This window comes from Taudactylus pleione, unplaced genomic scaffold (assembly GCF_031769625.1).
Source record: "Taudactylus pleione unplaced genomic scaffold, aTauple2 ptg000085l, whole genome shotgun sequence".
Lineage (NCBI taxonomy): Eukaryota > Metazoa > Chordata > Amphibia > Anura > Myobatrachidae > Taudactylus > Taudactylus pleione.
In genome coordinates, this window is record NW_028284487.1 from 11,989,883 (window position 1) to 12,003,800 (window position 13,918).

The window sequence follows — 13,918 nt, forward strand, 5'->3', positions numbered from 1 at the left end:
CAGAGAATTTTTAAATCCATGTTAGGAATAAACAAAAATGTCATCCTTTGGCTGATGCAGCATTTCTCTATATGGCATACATAGAAAACTTTTTCTCAAATATAGCAATATGGCAAATCTAAGAAATGCTGTGGCAAATTAATCAATCAGGACATTTATTTGGTGATTGAATCTACTATGGGGGACTAAGTTTTAAGACGAGAAGAAGAACAGACCTTTAATCTCATTAGTGCACACTGAAGAAGAAAATTCTTAAAACCAGAATATCTTAAAACCATAGCACAAGTGATGGATCACTGCATTCTTATTGCAACTTTTCCTAATTCCAAATGTTTGACAAACATCTCTCCAGTTGAAAACTGATTTGAAACAGCTTCAAAATTAGTTTGCAGTAAAAAAACCACTGAAGATGATGGGATTTATACAAAGTTTAAATATAGATTAGCTATCCTAAAATTCAACTTTAAGGAAATTGAACAAAGTTAGGTACCACCAAGATTTGAAATCAGATTACAGGATTCAAAGTCCAAAGTGCTCACCATTACACCATGGAACCCATTATTAGAGAGTCTTCCTCTACTCAATATTGAAATACTGAATGTTCTCCTGTTTTAGGTACATTTGGCATTTTTGTGTTTGCTGATGCTTTTATGTTTGGCCGGTTAGCTCAGTTGGTTAGAGCGTGGTGCTAATAACGCCAAGGTCATGTGTTCGATCCCCATACGGGCCATGTGCTTTTTCTTGTTGTCCTACAAGAAATGCCAAGAAGGGATTTTATCCAGCGGCAAAGTGCATGAAGTGTGGGATGAATGCATTGGCTACAGTTAGCAGCCCTTGAAACTTGCTAGAGAACATCATAGACACATACAAAACAGAGAATTTTTAAATCCATGTTAGGAATAAACAAAAATGTCATCCTTTGGCTGATGCAGCATTTCTCTATATGGCATACATAGAAAACTTTTTCTCAAATATAGCAATATGGCAAATCTAAGAAATGCTAAGGCTAATTAATCAATCAGGACATTTATTTGGTGATTGAATCTACTATGGGGGACTAAGTTTTAAGAAGAGAAGAAGAACAGACCTTTACTCTCATTAGTGCACACTGAAGAAGAAAATTCTTAAAACCAGAATATCTTAAAACCATAGCACAAGTGATGGATCACTGCATTCTTATTGCAACTTTTCCTATTTCCAAATGTTTGACAAACATCTCTCCAGTTGAAAACTGATTTGAAACAGCTTCAAAATTAGTTTGGAGTAAAAAAACCACTGAAGATGATGGGATTTATACAAAGTTTAAATATAGATAAGCTATCCTAAAATTCAACTTTAAGGAAATTGAACAAAGTTAGGTCCCACCAAGATTTGAAATCAGATTACTGGATTCAAAGTCCAAAGTGCTCACCATTACACCATGGAACCCATTATTAGAGAGTCTTCCTCTACTCAATATTGCTGATCTTTGAAATACTGAATGTTCTCCTGTTTTAGGTACATTTGGCATTTTTGTGTTTGCTGATGCTTTTATGTTTGGCCGGTTAGCTCAGTTGGTTAGAGTGTTGTGCTAATAACACCAAGGTCATGTGTTCGATCCCCATACGGGCCATGTGCTTTTTCTTGTTGTCCTACAAGAAATGCCAAGAAGGGATTTTATCCAGCGGCAAAGTGCATGAAGTGTGGGATGAATGCATTGGCTACAGTTAGCAGCACTTGAAACTTGCTAGAGAACATCATAGACACATACATAACAGAGAATTTTTAAATCCATGTTAGGAATAAACAAAAATGTCATCCTTTGGCTGATGCAGCATTTCTCTATATGGCATACATAGAAAACTTTTTCTCAAATATAGCAATATGGCAAATCTAAGAAATGCTATGGCAAATTAATCAATCAGGACATTTATTTGGTGATTGAATCTACTATGGGGGACTAAGTTTTAAGAAGAGAAGAAGAACAGACCTTTACTCTCATTAGTGCACACTGAAGAAGAAAATTCTTAAAACCAGAATATCTTAAAACCATAGCACAAGTGATGGATCACTGCATTCTTATTGCAACTTTTCCTATTTCCAAATGTTTGACAAACATCTCTCCAGTTGAAAACTGATTTGAAACAGCTTAAAAATTAGTTTGGAGTAAAAAAACCACTGAAGATGATGGGATTTATACAAAGTTTAAATATAGATAAGCTATCCTAAAATTCAACTTTAAGGAAATTGAACAAAGTTAGGTCTCACCAAGATTTGAAATCAGAATACTGGATTCAAAGTCCAAAGTGCTCACCATTACACCATGGAACCCATTATTAGAGAGTCTTCCTCTACTCAATATTGCTGATCTTTGAAATACTGAATGTTCTCCTGTTTTAGGTACATTTGGCATTTTTGTGTTTGCTGATGCTTTTATGTTTGGCCGGTTAGCTCAGTTGGTTAGAGCGTGGTGCTAATAATGCCAAGGTCATGTGTTTTTTCTTGTTGTCCTACAAGAAATGCCAAGAAGGGATTTTATCCAGCGGCAAAGTGCATGAAGTGTGGGATGAATGCATTGGCTACAGTTAGCAGCCCTTGAAACTTGCAAGAGAACATCATAGACACATACAAAACAGAGAATTTTTAAATCCATGTTAGGAATAAACAAAAATGTCATCCTTTGGCTGATGCAGCATTTCTCTATATGGCATACATAGAAAACTTTTTCTCAAATATAGCAATATGGCAAATCTAAGAAATGCTGTGGCAAATTAATCAATCAGGACATTTATTTGGTGATTGAATCTACTATGGGGGACTAAGTTTTAAGAAGAGAAGAAGAACAGACCTTTACTCTCATTAGTGCACACTGAAGAAGAAAATTCTTAAAACCAGAATATCTTAAAACCATAGCACAAGTGATGGATCACTGCATTCTTATTGCAACTTTTCCTATTTCCAAATGTTTGACAAACATCTCTCCAGTTGAAAACTGATTTGAAACAGCTTCAAAATTAGTTTGGAGTAAAAAAACCACGGAAGATGATGGGATTTATACAAAGTTTAAATATAGATAAGCTATCCTAAAATTCAACTTTAAGGAAATTGAACAAAGTTAGGTCCCACCAAGATTTGAAATCAGATTACTGGATTCAAAGTCCAAAGTGCTCACCATTACACCATGGAACCCATTATTAGAGAGTCTTCCTCTACTCAATATTGCTGATCTTTGAAATACTGAATGCTCTCCTGTTTTAGGTACATTTGGCATTTTTGTGTTTGCTGATGCTTTTATGTTTGGCCGGTTTGCTCAGTTGGTTAGAGCTTGGTGCTAATAACACCAATGTCATGGGTTTGATCCCCATATGGGCCATGTGCTTTTTCTTGTTGGCAAGAAATGCCAAGAAGGGATTTTATCCAGCGGCAAAGTGCATGAAGTGTGGGATGAATGCATTGGCTACAGTTAGCAGCCCTTGAAACTTGCTAGAGAACATCATAGACACATACAAAACAGAGAATTTTTAAATCCATGTTAGGAATAAACAAAAATGTCATCCTTTGGCTGATGCAGCATTTCTCTATATGGCATACATAGAAAACTTTTTCTCAAATATAGCAATATGGCAAATCTAAGAAATGCTAAGGCTAATTAATCAATCAGGACATTTATTTGGTGATTGAATCTTCTATGGGGGACTAAGTTTTAAGAAGAGAAGAAGAACAGACCTTTACTCTCATTAGTGCACACTGAAGAAGAAAATTCTTAAAACCAGAATATCTTAAAACCATAGCACAAGTGATGGATCACTGCATTCTTATTGCAACTTTTCCTATTTCCAAATGTTTGACAAACATCTCTCCAGTTGAAAACTGATTTGAAACAGCTTAAAAATTAGTTTGGAGTAAAAAAACCACTGAAGATGATGGGATTTATACAAAGTTTAAATATAGATCAGCTATCCTAAAATTCAACTTTAAGGAAATTGAACAAAGTTAGGTCTCACCAAGATTTGAAATCAGAATACTGGATTCAAAGTGCTCACCATTACACCATGGAACCCATTATTAGAGAGTCTTCCTCTACTCAATATTGCTGATCTTTGAAATACTGAATGTTCTCCTGTTTTAGGTACATTTGGCATTTTTGTGTTTGCTGATGCTTTTATGTTTGGCCGGTTAGCTCAGTTGGTTAGAGCGTGGTGCTAATAACGCCAAGGTCATTGGTTTGATCCCCATACGTGCCATGTGCTTTTCTTGTTGGCAAGAAATGCCAAGAAGGGATTTTATCCAGCGGCAAAGTGCATGAAGTGTGGGATGAATGCATTGCCCTTGAAACTTGCTAGAGAACATCATAGACACATACAAAACAGAGAATTTTTAAATCCATGTTAGGAATAAATAAAAATGTCATCCTTTGGCTGATGCAGCATTTCTCTATATGGCATACATAGAAAACTTTTTCTCAAATATAGCAATATGGCAAATCTAAGAAATGCTAAGGCTAATTAATCAATCAGGACATTTATTTGGTGATTGAATCTACTATGGGGGACTAAGTTTTAAGAAGAGAAGAAGAACAGACCTTTACTCTCATTAGTGCACACTGAAGAAGAAAATTCTTAAAACCAGAATATCTTAAAACCATAGCACAAGTGATGGATCACTGCATTCTTATTGCAACTTTTCCTATTTCCAAATGTTTGACAAACATCTCTCCAGTTGAAAACTGATTTGAAACAGCTTCAAAATTAGTTTGCAGTAAAAAAACCACTGAAGATGATGGGATTTATACAAAGTTTAAATATAGATAAGCTATCCTAAAATTCAACTTTAAGGAAATTGAACAAAGTTAGGTACCACCAAGATTTGAAATCAGATTACAGGATTCAAAGTCCAAAGTGCTCACCATTACACCATGGAACCCATTATTAGAGAGTCTTCCTCTACTCAATATTGAAATACTGAATGTTCTCCTGTTTTAGGTACATTTGGCATTTTTGTGTTTGCTGATGCTTTTATGTTTGGCCGGTTAGCTCAGTTGGTTAGAGCGTGGTGCTAATAATGCCAAGGTCATGTGTTCGATCCCCATACAGGCCATGTGCTTTTTCTTGTTGTCCTACAAGAAATGCCAAGAAGGGATTTTATCCAGCGGCAAAGTGCATGAAGTGTGGGATGAATGCATTGGCTACAGTTAGCAGCCCTTGAAACTTGCTAGAGAACATCATAGACACATACAAAACAGAGAATTTTTAAATCCATGTTAGGAATAAACAAAAATGTCATCCTTTGGCTGATGCAGCATTTCTCTATATGGCATACATAGAAAACTTTTTCTCAAATATAGCAATATGGCAAATCTAAGAAATGCTAAGGCTAATTAATCAATCAGGACATTTATTTGGTGATTGAATCTACTATGGGGGACTAAGTTTTAAGAAGAGAAGAAGAACAGACCTTTACTCTCATTAGTGCACACTGAAGAAGAAAATTCTTAAAACCAGAATATCTTAAAACCATAGCACAAGTGATGGATCACTGCATTCTTATTGCAACTTTTCCTATTTCCAAATGTTTGACAAACATCTCTCCAGTTGAAAACTGATTTGAAACAGCTTCAAAATTAGTTTGGAGTAAAAAAACCACTGAAGATGATGGGATTTATACAAAGTTTAAATATAGATAAGCTATCCTAAAATTCAACTTTAAGGAAATTGAACAAAGTTAGGTCCCACCAAGATTTGAAATCAGATTACTGGATTCAAAGTCCAAAGTGCTCACCATTACACCATGGAACCCATTATTAGAGAGTCTTCCTCTACTCAATATTGCTGATATTTGAAATACTGAATGTTCTCCTGTTTTAGGTACATTTGGCATTTTTGTGTTTGCTGATGCTTTTATGTTTGGCCGGTTAGCTCAGTTGGTTAGAGCGTTGTGCTAATAACACCAAGGTCATGTGTTCGATCCCCATACGGGCCATGTGCTTTTTCTTGTTGTCCTACAAGAAATGCCAAGAAGGGATTTTATCCAGCGGCAAAGTGCATGAAGTGTGGGATGAATGCATTGGCTACAGTTAGCAGCCCTTGAAACTTGCTAGAGAACATCATAGACACATACATAACAGAGAATTTTTAAATCCATGTTAGGAATAAACAAAAATGTCATCCTTTGGCTGATGCAGCATTTCTCTATATGGCATACATAGAAAACTTTTTCTCAAATATAGCAATATGGCAAATCTAAGAAATGCTAAGGCTAATTAATCAATCAGGACATTTATTTGGTGATTGAATCTTCTATGGGGGACTAAGTTTTAAGAAGAGAAGAAGAACAGACCTTTACTCTCATTAGTGCACACTGAAGAAGAAAATTCTTAAAACCAGAATATCTTAAAACCATAGCACAAGTGATGGATCACTGCATTCTTATTGCAACTTTTCCTATTTCCAAATGTTTGACAAACATCTCTCCAGTTGAAAACTGATTTGAAACAGCTTAAAAATTAGTTTGGAGTAAAAAAACCACTGAAGATGATGGGATTTATACAAAGTTTAAATATAGATAAGCTATCCTAAAATTCAACTTTAAGGAAATTGAACAAAGTTAGGTCTCACCAAGATTTGAAATCAGAATACTGGATTCAAAGTCCAAAGTGCTCACCATTACACCATGGAACCCATTATTAGAGAGTCTTCCTCTACTCAATATTGCTGATCTTTGAAATACTGAATGTTCTCCTGTTTTAGGTACATTTGGCATTTTTGTGTTTGCTGATGCTTTTATGTTTGGCCGGTTAGCTCAGTTGGTTAGAGCGTGGTGCTAATAATGCCAAGGTCATGTGCTTTTTCTTGTTGTCCTACAAGAAATGCTAAGAAGGGATTTTATCCAGCGGCAAAGTGCATGAAGTGTGGGATGAATGCATTGGCTACAGTTAGCAGCCCTTGAAACTTGCAAGAGAACATCATAGACACATACAAAACAGAGAATTTTTAAATCCATGTTAGGAATAAACAAAAATGTCATCCTTTGGCTGATGCAGCATTTCTCTATATGGCATACATAGAAAACTTTTTCTCAAATATAGCAATATGGCAAATCTAAGAAATGCTGTGGCAAATTAATCAATCAGGACATTTATTTGGTGATTGAATCTACTATGGGGCACTAAGTTTTAAGACGAGAAGAAGAACAGACCTTTACTCTCATTAGTGCACACTGAAGAAGAAAATTCTTAAAACCAGAATATCTTAAAACCATAGCACAAGTGATGGATCACTGCATTCTTATTGCAACTTTTCCTATTTCCAAATGTTTGACAAACATCTCTCCAGTTGAAAACTGATTTGAAACAGCTTCAAAATTAGTTTGGAGTAAAAAAACCACTGAAGATGATGGGATTTATACAAAGTTTAAATATAGATAAGCTATCCTAAAATTCAACTTTAAGGAAATTGAACAAAGTTAGGTCTCACCAAGATTTGAAATCAGAATACTGGATTCAAAGTCCAAAGTGCTCACCATTACACCATGGAACCCATTATTAGAGAGTCTTCCTCTACTCAATATTGCTGATCTTTGAAATACTGAATGTTCTCCTGTTTTAGGTACATTTGGCATTTTTGTGTTTGCTGATGCTTTTATGTTTGGCCGGTTAGCTCAGTTGGTTAGAGCGTGGTGCTAATAATGCCAAGGTCATGTGTTCGATCCCCCTACGGGCCATGTGCTTTTTCTTGTTGTCCTACAAGAAATGCTAAGAAGGGATTTTATCCAGCGGCAAAGTGCATGAAGTGTGGGATGAATGCATTGGCTACAGTTAGCAGCCCTTGAAACTTGCAAGAGAACATCATAGACACATACAAAACAGAGAATTTTTAAATCCATGTTAGGAATAAACAAAAATGTCATCCTTTGGCTAATGCAGCATTTCTCTATATGGCATACATAGAAAACTTTTTCTCAAATATAGCAATATGGCAAATCTAAGAAATGCTGTGGCAAATTAATCAATCAGGACATTTATTTGGTGATTGAATCTACTATGGGGGACTAAGTTTTAAGACGAGAAGAAGAACAGACCTTTACTCTCATTAGTGCACACTGAAGAAGAAAATTCTTAAAACCAGAATATCTTAAAACCATAGCACAAGTGATGGATCACTGCATTCTTATTGCAACTTTTCCTATTTCCAAATGTTTGACAAACATCTCTCCAGTTGAAAACTGATTTGAAACAGCTTCAAAATTAGTTTGGAGTAAAAAAACCACTGAAGATGATGGGATTTATACAAAGTTTAAATATAGATAAGCTATCCTAAAATTCAACTTTAAGCAAATTGAACAAAGTTAGGTCCCACCAAGATTTGAAATCAGATTACTGGATTCAAAGTCCAAAGTGCTAACCATTACACCATGGAACCCATTATTAGAGAGTCTTCCTCTACTCAATATTGCTGATCTTTGAAATACTGAATGCTCTCCTGTTTTAGGTACATTTGGCATTTTTGTGTTTGCTGATGCTTTTATGTTTGGCCGGTTTGCTCAGTTGGTTAGAGCGTGGTGCTAATAACGCCAAGGTCATGGGTTTGATCCCCATATGGGCCATGTGCTTTTTCTTGTTGGCAAGAAATGCCAAGAAGGGATTTTATCCAGCAGCAAAGTGCATGAAGTGTGGGATGAATGCATTGGCTACAGTTAGCAGCCCTTGAAACTTGCTAGAGAACATCATAGACACATACAAAACAGAGAATTTTTAAATCCATGTTAGGAATAAACAAAAATGTCATCCTTTGGCTGATGCAGCATTTCTCTATATGGCATACATAGAAAACTTTTTCTCAAATATAGCAATATGGCAAATCTAAGAAATGCTGTGGCAAATTAATCAATCAGGACATTTATTTGGTGATTGAATCTACTATGGGGGACTAAGTTTTATGACGAGAAGAAGAACAGACCTTTACTCTCATTAGTGCACACTGAAGAAGAAAATTCTTAAAACCAGAATATCTTAAAACCATAGCACAAGTGATGGATCACTGCATTCTTATTGCAACTTTTCCTATTTCCAAATGTTTGACAAACATCTCTCCAGTTGAAAACTGATTTGAAACAGCTTCAAAATTAGTTTGGAGTAAAAAAACCACTGAAGATGATGGGATTTATACAAAGTTTAAATATAGATAAGCTATCCTAAAATTCAACTTTAAGGAAATTGAACAAAGTTAGGTCCCACCAAGATTTGAAATCAGATTACTGGATTCAAAGTCTAAAGTGCTCACCATTACACCATGGAACCCATTATTAGAGAGTCTTCCTCTACTCAATATTGCTGATCTTTGAAATACTGAATGCTCTCCTGTTTTAGGTACATTTGGCATTTTTGTGTTTGCTGATGTTTTTATGTTTGGCCGGTTTGCTCAGTTGGTTAGAGCGTGGTGCTAATAATGCCAAGGTCATGGGTTTGATCCCCATATGGGCCATGTGCTTTTTCTTGTTGGCAAGAAATGCCAAGAAGGGATTTTATCCAGCGGCAAAGTGCATGAAGTGTGGGATGAATGCATTGGCTACAGTTAGCAGCCCTTGAAACTTGCTAGAGAACATCATAGACACATACAAAACAGAGAATTTTTAAATCCATGTTAGGAATAAACAAAAATGTCATCCTTTGGCTGATGCAGCATTTCTCTATATGGCATACATAGAAAACTTTTTCTCAAATATAGCAATATGGCAAATCTAAGAAATGCTAAGGCTAATTAATCAATCAGGACATTTATTTGGTGATTGAATCTACTATGGGGGACTAAGTTTTAAGAAGAGAAGAAGAACAGACCTTTACTCTCATTAGTGCACACTGAAGAAGAAAATTCTTAAAACCAGAATATCTGAAAACCATAGCACAAGTGATGGATCACTGCATTCTTATTGCAACTTTTCCTAATTCAAAATGTTTGACAAACATCTCTCCAGTTGAAAACTGATTTGAAACAGCTTCAAAATTAGTTTGCAGTAAAAAAACCACTGAAGATGATGGGATTTATACAAAGTTTAAATATAGATAAGCTATCCTAAAATTCAACTTTAAGGAAATTGAACAAAGTTAGGTACCACCAAGATTTGAAATCAGATTACAGGATTCAAAGTCCAAAGTGCTCACCATTACACCATGGAACCCATTATTAGAGAGTCTTCCTCTACTCAATATTGAAATACTGAATGTTCTCCTGTTTTAGGTACATTTGGCATTTTTGTGTTTGCTGATGCTTTTATGTTTGGCCGGTTAGCTCAGTTGGTTAGAGCGTGGTGCTAATAATGCCAAGGTCATGTGTTCGATCCCTATACGGGCCATGTTCTTTTTCTTGTTGTCCTACAAGAAATGCCAAGAAGGGATTTTATCCAGCGGCAAAGTGCATGAAGTGTGGGATGAATGCATTGGCTACAGTTAGCAGCCCTTGAAACTTGCTAGAGAACATCATAGACACATACAAAACAGAGAATTTTTAAATCCATGTTAGGAATAAACAAAAATGTCATCCTTTGGCTGATGCAGCATTTCTCTATATGGCATACATAGAAAACTTTTTCTCAAATATAGCAATATGGCAAATCTAAGAAATGCTGTGGCTAATTAATCAATCAGGACATTTATTTGGTGATTGAATCTACTATGGGGGACTAAGTTTTAAGACGAGAAGAAGAACAGACCTTTACTCTCATTAGTGCACACTGAAGAAGAAAATTCTTAAAACCAGAATATCTTAAAACCATAGCACAAGTGATGGATCACTGCATTCTTATTGCAACTTTTCCTATTTCCAAATGTTTGACAAACATCTCTCCAGTTGAAAACTGATTTGAAACAGCTTCAAAATTAGTTTGGAGTAAAAAAACCACTGAAGATGATGGGATTTATACAAAGTTTAAATATAGATAAGCTATCCTAAAATTCAACTTTAAGGAAATTGAACAAAGTTAGGTCCCACCAAGATTTGAAATCAGATTACTGGATTCAAAGTCCAAAGTGCTCACCATTACACCATGGAACCCATTATTAGAGAGTCTTCCTCTACTCAATATTGCTGATCTTTGAAATACTGAATGTTCTCCTGTTTTAGGTACATTTGGCATTTTTGTGTTTGCTGATGCTTTTATGTTTGGCCGGTTAGCTCAGTTGGTTAGAGTGTTGTGCTAATAACACCAAGGTCATGTGTTCGATCCCCATACGGGCCATGTGCTTTTTCTTGTTGTCCTACAAGAAATGCCAAGAAGGGATTTTATCCAGCGGCAAAGTGCATGAAGTGTGGGATGAATGCATTGGCTACAGTTAGCAGCCCTTGAAACTTGCTAGAGAACATCATAGACACATAAAAAACAGAGAATTTTTAAATCCATGTTAGGAATAAACAAAAATGTCATCCTTTGGCTGATGCAGCATTTCTCTATATGGCACACATAGAAAACTTTTTCTCAAATATAGCAATATGGCAAATCTAAGAAATGCTGTGGCTAATTAATCAATCAGGACATTTATTTGGTGATTGAATCTACTATGGGGGACTAAGTTTTAAGACGAGAAGAAGAACAGACCTTTACTCTCATTAGTGCACACTGAAGAAGAAAATTCTTAAAACCAGAATATCTTAAAACCATAGCACAAGTGATGGATCACTGCATTCTTATTGCAACTTTTCCTATTTCCAAATGTTTGACAAACATCTCTCCAGTTGAAAACTGATTTGAAACAGCTTCAAAATTAGTTTGGAGTAAAAAAACCACTGAAGATGATGGGATTTATACAAAGTTTAAATATAGATAAGCTATCCTAAAATTCAACTTTAAGGAAATTGAACAAAGTTAGGTCCCACCAAGATTTGAAATCAGATTACTGGATTCAAAGTCCAAAGTGCTCACCATTACACCATGGAACCCATTATTAGAGAGTCTTCCTCTACTCAATATTGCTGATCTTTGAAATACTGAATGCTCTCCTGTTTTAGGTACATTTGGCATTTTTGTGTTTGCTGATGCTTTTATGTTTGGCCGGTTTGCTCAGTTGGTTAGAGCGTGGTGCTAATAACGCCAAGGTCATGGGTTTGATCCCCATATGGGCCATGTGCTTTTTCTTGTTGGCAAGAAATGCCAAGAAGGGATTTTATCCAGCGGCAAAGTGCATGAAGTGTGGGATGAATGCATTGGCTACAGTTAGCAGCCCTTGAAACTTGCTAGAGAACATCATAGACACATACAAAACAGAGAATTTTTAAATCCATGTTAGGAATAAACAAAAATGTCATCCTTTGGCTGATGCAGCATTTCTCTATATGGCATACATAGAAAACTTTTTCTCAAATATAGCAATATGGCAAATCTAAGAAATGCTAAGGCTAATTAATCAATCAGGACATTTATTTGGTGATTGAATCTACTATGGGGGACTAAGTTTTAAGAAGAGAAGAAGAACAGACCTTTACTCTCATTAGTGCACACTGAAGAAGAAAATTCTTAAAACCAGAATATCTTAAAACCATAGCACAAGTGATGGATCACTGCATTCTTATTGCAACTTTTCCTAATTCCAAATGTTTGACAAACATCTCTCCAGTTGAAAACTGATTTGAAACAGCTTCAAAATTAGTTTGCAGTAAAAAAACCACTGAAGATGATGGGATTTATACAAAGTTTAAATATAGATAAGCTATCCTAAAATTCAACTTTAAGGAAATTGAACAAAGTTAGGTACCACCAAGATTTGAAATCAGATTACAGGATTCAAAGTCCAAAGTGCTCACCATTACACCATGGAACCCATTATTAGAGAGTCTTCCTCTACTCAATATTGAAATACTGAATGTTCTCCTGTTTTAGGTACATTTGGCATTTTTGTGTTTGCTGATGCTTTTATGTTTGGCCGGTTAGCTCAGTTGGTTAGAGCGTGGTGCTAATAACGCCAAGGTCATGTGTTCGATCCCCATACGGGCCATGTGCTTTTTCTTGTTGTCCTACAAGAAATGCCAAGAAGGGATTTTATCCAGCGGCAAAGTGCATGAAGTGTGGGATGAATGCATTGGCTACAGTTAGCAGCCCTTGAAACTTGCTAGAGAACATCATAGACACATACAAAACAGAGAATTTTTAAATCCATGTTAGGAATAAACAAAAATGTCATCCTTTGGCTGATGCAGCATTTCTCTATATGGCATACATAGAAAACTTTTTCTCAAATATAGCAATATGGCAAATCTAAGAAATGCTGTGGCAAATTAATCAATCAGGACATTTATTTGGTGATTGAATCTACTATGGGGGACTAAGTTTTATGACGAGAAGAAGAACAGACCTTTACTCTCATTAGTGCACACTGAAGAAGAAAATTCTTAAAACCAGAATATCTTAAAACCATAGCACAAGTGATGGATCACTGCATTCTTATTGCAACTTTTCCTATTTCCAAATGTTTGACAAACATCTCTCCAGTTGAAAACTGATTTGAAACAGCTTCAAAATTAGTTTGGAGTAAAAAAACCACTGAAGATGATGGGATTTATACAAAGTTTAAATATAGATAAGCTATCCTAAAATTCAACTTTAAGGAAATTGAACAAAGTTAGGTCCCACCAAGATTTGAAATCAGATTACTGGATTCAAAGTCTAAAGTGCTCACCATTACACCATGGAACCCATTATTAGAGAGTCTTCCTCTACTCAATATTGCTGATCTTTGAAATACTGAATGCTCTCCTGTTTTAGGTACATTTGGCATTTTTGTGTTTGCTGATGTTTTTATGTTTGGCCTGTTTGCTCAGTTGGTTAGAGCGTGGTGCTAATAATGCCAAGGTCATGGGTTTGATCCCCATATGGGCCATGTGCTTTTTCTTGTTGGCAAGAAATGCCAAGAAGGGATTTTATCCAGCGGCAAAGTGCATGAAGTGTGGGATGAATG

The 13,918-nt window shown here is 35.7% G+C and overlaps 2 non-coding genes across 2 annotated transcripts; both read left to right on the forward strand.

Moving 5' to 3' along the window:
- The first annotated feature begins 656 nt into the window (after window positions 1-656).
- On the forward strand, window positions 657-730 carry TRNAI-AAU (transfer RNA isoleucine (anticodon AAU)). The gene has a single exon. It is a non-coding gene; the product is annotated as a tRNA-Ile (tRNA).
- A 12,154-nt stretch (window positions 731-12,884) lies between these two features.
- On the forward strand, window positions 12,885-12,958 carry TRNAI-AAU (transfer RNA isoleucine (anticodon AAU)). The gene has a single exon. It is a non-coding gene; the product is annotated as a tRNA-Ile (tRNA).
- Window positions 12,959-13,918: the final 960 nt, after the last annotated feature.